This window comes from Mastomys coucha, unplaced genomic scaffold (genome assembly GCF_008632895.1).
Source record: "Mastomys coucha isolate ucsf_1 unplaced genomic scaffold, UCSF_Mcou_1 pScaffold12, whole genome shotgun sequence".
NCBI lineage: Eukaryota > Metazoa > Chordata > Mammalia > Rodentia > Muridae > Mastomys > Mastomys coucha.
Window position 1 is genome coordinate 56,562,977 of NW_022196894.1, and position 6,302 is coordinate 56,569,278.

Sequence of the window (6,302 nt, forward strand, 5' to 3'; positions counted from 1 at the left end):
ATGATATTCTCCAGATCCATCCGTTTCCCTAAGAATTTCATAAACTTACTGTTTTTAATAGCTGAGTAGTACTCCATTGTGTAGATGTATAATTTCTGTATCCACTCCTCTGTTGAGGGGCATCTGGGTTGTTTCCAGGTTCTGGCTATTATAAATAAGGCTGCTATGAACATCGTGGAGCATGTGTCCTTGTTACATGTTGCAGTATTTTTTTGGGTATATGCCCAGGAGTGGTATAGCTGGGTCCTCTGGTATAGAGGCCTAATATCCAAGGTATACAAAGAACTTAAGAAGTTAGACTACAGAGAACCAAATAACCCTATTAAAAATGGGGTACAGAGCTAAACAAAGAATTCTCAATTGATGAACACCGAATGGCTGAGAAGCACCTAAAGAAATGTTCGACTTCCTTAGTCATCAGGGAAATGCAAATCAAAACAACCCTGAGATTCTACCTCACACCAGTCAGAATGGCTAGGATAAAAAAACTCAGGTGACAGCAGATGCTGGAGAGGTTGTGGAGAAAGAGGAACATTACTTCATTGCTGGTGGGATTGCAAACTGATACAACCACTCTGGAAATCAGTTTGGCGGTTCCTCCGGAAATTGAACAAGATTTTTATAGTCCATTAACTTGCATGCGAAAGGTCTAGACTATTTCACGTGCTACCACTGGACAGTTGAATTTTCAGATGTTTTATGGCAGATTCATTTTCTTTTTTTTTATTGGATTTTTTCTTTATTTACATTTCAAATATTTTCCCCTTTCCAGGTCTCCCCTTCAGAAACCCCCTATCCCATTCCTTCTCCCCCTGCCTCTATGAGGGTGCTCCCCTACCCATCCACCCACTCTTGTCTTCCTACCCTGACATTCCTCTACACTGGGTCATTGAACACCCTCAGGCCCAAGGACCTCTCCTCCCACTGATGTCCAGCAAGGCCATCTTCTGCCACATATGTGGTTAGCACCATGGGTCCCTCCATCTGTATTCTTTGGTTGTTGGTCTAGTCCCCAGGAGCTCCAGGGGGTCTGGCCTGTTGACACTGTTGCTCCCTCCATGGGGCTGCAAACCCCTTCAGCTCCTTCAGTCCCTTCTCCAACTCCTCCATCAGGGACCCCCATGCTCAGTCCAATGGTTGACTGCGAGCTTCCTCCTCTGTATTTGTTAGTCTCTGGCAGAGCCACTCAGGAAACAGCCATATCAGGCTTCCATCAGCAAGCACTTCCCAGCCTCCAAAATAACGTCTAGGATTCATGGTTGTATATGGGATGCAAGCCCAAGTAGGGCAGTCTCTGGATGGCCTTTCCTTCAGTCTCTGCTCCACACTTTGTTTCTATATTTCCTCCTGTGAGTATTTTTGTATTAAATGGTTTTGGAAAGTGACATTCTTGACATTGAAGATGACATGGTCAAAATAGTAAGTCTGAAAAGTGTTCAAGATTATTTCTATATTGCAGTAGTAATATTCAGCCAAGATGATAGATAGGGCATACCATCTTTTGAGAATTCTCAGCTTAGTTCTGTATTATGATTTAAAACTGGGTTACTTTTCTTGGTGCCCAGGTGTTTAAGCTTTTTATACATTCTAGATACTAGTCGAGTCATCTACTCAAGGTATAATTCAAAAAGATCCTTCCTGTGTCTGTAAGCTATAATTTTGCTTTAAGTGATGGCACCCATTCTCATAAGGAGGTATTCAGCTTCACAAAATCCTCTTTATTAATTGATGGTCTTAGTTCTATTGCTACCAATGTTCTGTTCAGAAAGTCCTATCCTATAACAATGATATAAAGCATATTCTCCTCTTTTTTTCTATCAGAATCTGGAGGTCTGATCTTATAGTAAGATACTATATCTATTTGGAGTTTAGTGTTATGTAAGATTGTAGGACTCATTCTATTTTCATTCTGAATGACATTATCCAGATTGACCAGTAACATTTGCTTAAGATGCTATTTTTTCCAGTGTGCATTTTTGACTTCTATATCATGAACCAGATATCTTTGGGTTTGTGGAATTGTGTCTTATATTTTCAAATTGATTCAATTGATCAGGGTGTCTATTTTTATTTCAAGGCCAATCTATTTCTTCCTACTACTACTTAAAATCCAGGATGATGATATCTCCAGTAGTTCTGTTATTATTCAGGATTGTTGTAGCTAGCCTGCTAGCCTTTTAATGTGTGTGTGTTCATGTGTGCGTGTTCGTGTGTGTGTGTGTGTGTTTCTGTATGAAGCTGTAGAGGATTTTTAGTTTCTGTGAAGAAATGAGTTTTATCTTGTTGGATCTGCCCCACCCTGGTAAACATTACAGAACATTGCCAATGTTATTGGAGACCCTCCAAAACCTGATTCAAGATCTTATGACCAAAGATACCACTTGTTTCCATCATGGAATATGGAAAAATGGAACTGTTTTCCAACTAGAAGTTTTAACCCTACTGACTAGTATTCATGGTACTGAATATAGTATAAATGTAGAAAATAATTTTCAGCCTCAACCAAGTATGAGTCCTGTGACCTACTATTACCTCACTACAAGATTCAGATACACCAGTAAAATAATGGCACAAATGCTATGGGAATAACCAAGCACATTTTGTTTGGATTTAAAGAGCCATGCCATGTGATGGAACTAACACCAGATACTGCTTTTATGATGTCAAGTACTTGAAATTAGATAGGTCATGGGCCCTAGGAAGGAAATTCCTACTGTTATTCTGCTAAATTATCATAGAAAAATTGTTTCTCATGATACATTGCTATTTCCATAAATCAGTGAATCCCTCAACACTCATGTAAGAAGATTCTTGCAATAGATGGTAGTTGACACAGAGACCAATATGTGGAGAGCATCCAGACAGTGAGAAACCTTGGAGCACTCAGATCAAAATGGAGTGCTTTTATCAAATTTCTCCTTTCTATCAAATTCCTCCTTTCAAGGTTCAGGAATCTACAAGATGGGAAGGCTGTAAGAGCCAGAGCTGGTAAATGACTACAAGAAAACAGTGTCTTCTATACACAAGAGGGCTGATGTACTTATGTACTCATGAAGTTAAGCAAGATCAAATTCCATGGAACAGATTGAAAGCTTGGCCAGACACTGGTGTATATTTGCTCAGTCTCTGCTTCATTTTTGTCCCTGTATTTCTTTTAGACAGGAAAAATTTGGGGTCAAAAATTTTGAAGGTGGATTAGTGTACACAACCTTCTACTGAGGGTCCTGTCTAACCATTGGAGGTAGTCTCTTCAGGTTCCATATCACCTGATGTCACCCACAATTAGTGCTGGGAAACTCCTCAATACCAGGTCTCTGGGACTCTCTGGCAGTTCCCCCAACTCCCACCTCCAGTGGTTGCATATTTCAATTAATTCTTTGGTCCTCTGGGCTTCTCTCTAGTTCACCCGCATACCTGGTTCAGTTTTTCTGGTTTTATGTTGAGAGTTTTGATCCACTTCAACTTGAGCTTTGTGTATGGTGGTAAATATGCATTAATTTGCATTCTTCTACTACATATAGACCACCAGTTAGACCAGTACTATATTTTTAAAAAAACCTTTTCTACCACTGTATGGCTTTGGCTTCTTTATCAAAGATCCAGTGTCCATAGATGTGTGATTTTATTTCTGGGCCTTCAATTCTATTCCATTGATCAACCTGTGTGTCTGTAACAATATCATGTGGTTTTTATCAATATTACTCTGTAGTACAGCTTGAGATCACAGATGGTGATTCCTCCAGGCATTCTTTTTTATTGCTCTGAATTGTTGTTTTGGCAATCCTGTTTTTTGTTTGTTTCTTTGTTTGTTTTCTCAAATGAAGTTGAGAATTGTTCTTTCTATGCCAGTGAAGAATTGTATTGGAATTTTGATGGGAGTTACATTGAATCTGTGGATTGCTTTCAGTAAGATGACCATTTTCACTATGTTAATCCTACCAATATTTGAGTTTTGGAGGTCTTTCCATATTTTGAGTTCTTTTTCAGTTTCATTCTCCAGGGAATTGAAGTTCTTGTTATACAGACCTCTTACTTGCTTGGTTATAGTTTCACCAAGATATTTTATATTATTTGTGAACTGAATCTAATAAAAGAGAAAGGATGAAATACTCTTGAACACATTGGCACAGGGGAAAATTTCCAGAACAAAATATTAATGGCTAAGACTCTAAGATCAACAACTGATAAAGGAGACCTCTTGAATCTGAAAAGCTTCTGTAATATAAAGGTCACTCTGAACAGAATAAAATGACAAACAACAGATTGGGAAAAGATTTTCACTAACCCTATATCTGATTGAAATTTATTTCTCAACCCATTTATCATTTGTATAAAGGAATACTACTGATTTCTTTGAGTTAATTTTTTATCCACCTACTTTACTCAAGACATTTATTAGCTGTTGAAGGTATCTGGTAAAATTTTGGAGGGTGACAAAGCCAAAAGGGTAACAAAAGTGAGTCAAAAGGGTCTCGAGGGAAAGAATGAAGATTGAAAAGAAAAAGGCAATAAGATAATATTGCAACATGATGCCCACCAGTGCTGAGACTGAAGCGCCCTTATTTCTTCTCAGTCTGCTTTTGTACCATTCCAGGTATGGCCCATGAGTTTCCTGACCAAAGTCAGAAAACCTGCTAGAAAAAAAGTTATTGGGTTTTCCAACTGAAGTCAGAGAACCTGCCAGATAAATTCAAAAAGAAAACTGTAATAGTTTTCCAGACAGCTAATCTCTTGAAGACCAACATCCAGTCTTACTTGCATAACAATTTAGTCATTTACCCTACATTCCATTTTGATTATCTCATAAATCAGCATTTTATGATCTTAGCCCCTTATTTCCCAGAAAAAGACAGTGAGTACACTTTGGTTTTTAATATATCAAATGAACTCAGAGATCTGCCTGAATCTGTAGGCATAAACAATAAATTTAACTGGGTGGGATCCTATCTTGAGATTACTCTCACTATGCCTGGACCTAAACTGAACTTGGGAATCTGCCCACCTTTATAATACAGACAATAAGCTAACAAACTGACTGGAATCTGGATGTGAGATCACTATTCTCATCATACCTGGACCTAAATTCAATCTGTCCTAAGCTGACCTTGAACTCAGAAGGCTGTCTTCTAGTCATTTGGGTCTTAGGGTAACTGAAGTTTTAGTTGCTGATTCCTCAGTTTATCTTTGTTGGGTGGGTGTCTCTTGGATTGATTACTGACATCAGTCATTATAAAGTGAGCTCCTTTAAATAAAAGAATAGTAAAAAGTTACATTGAAATCAGTATTGTCTTTTTATTTCTATTTATTTTGGAGACTGGCAACAGGGTAAAGTGTGTCTAGACCCAGTAGTATCTCTAGAAAAGTGAGGTCTGTATCCTGATTTTAAATATGAAGCCAATTGAGCATGCAGTGAAAATCTTGGTTGCTACTGTTAAATTGGCAGATCTGTCACTAGCCTAGTCATCCATACCATCAGCAGTCTGACAAGGAAAACAACTCGCCTTTCTACCTTTGTCTTCACCTAGGAGGAGGTACAGCAGACCCACAGCCCTCTCTGCCCATTCCCCGCAAGCAGAAAGCTTGCCTTTGGAGAGTGCTCCAACACAGAGACTCAGATGAGATCTCTATTTTCTCTCTGGTGACCTTCTAAGGTGGGACCACCCAGGAGGCACAGATTCAGAAGCAGCAGGGCAGCTGGGTCAGGATCCTCTCTACCTCCTTCTTCACCTAGGAGGAGGTATTGCAGATCCACAGCCCTCTCTGTCCCTTCACTGCAAGTGGAGAGCCTGTCTCCAGGGTTTATTCTGACCCCAGGACTTAGGAGGGATGACTGATCCAGAGCCCACAACACACAGGTCTTACCTGAGGAGAGTTGATCTTCCAGAAGTGCTGACACAGGCTTACAGACCCACAGGAAGAACAAGCACCAGCCAGAAACAGCAAAAACATCTAACACCAGAGATCAACAGATGGCTATATGCAAATGCAAGAATCTTACCAACAGAAACCAAGACTACTTCGCTTCATCAGAACCTAGTACTCCCACCACATCAAGTCGAATATCCCAAAACACCAGAAAAGCAAGATTTGGACCTAAAATCATATCTCATGATGGTGATAGAGGAATTTAAGAAGACCGTGGATAACTCCCTTAAAGAAATACAGGAGAACACAGGTAAACAGGTTCAAGCCCTTAAAGAGAAAACACACACACAAAAAAAAAATCCCTTAAGCCAGGCAGTGGTGGCTCACGCCTTTAATCCCAGCACTTGGGAGGCAGAGTCGGGTGGATTTCTGAGTTC

General features: G+C 39.6%; 1 non-coding gene across 1 annotated transcript; it reads right to left on the bottom strand.

Moving 5' to 3' along the window:
- Positions 1-4,649: 4,649 nt before the first annotated feature.
- Positions 4,650-4,713, bottom strand: LOC116086680. The gene has a single exon (XR_004117054.1). It is a non-coding gene; the product is annotated as a U7 small nuclear RNA (small nuclear RNA).
- Between the last annotated feature and the right edge of the window lie 1,589 nt (positions 4,714-6,302).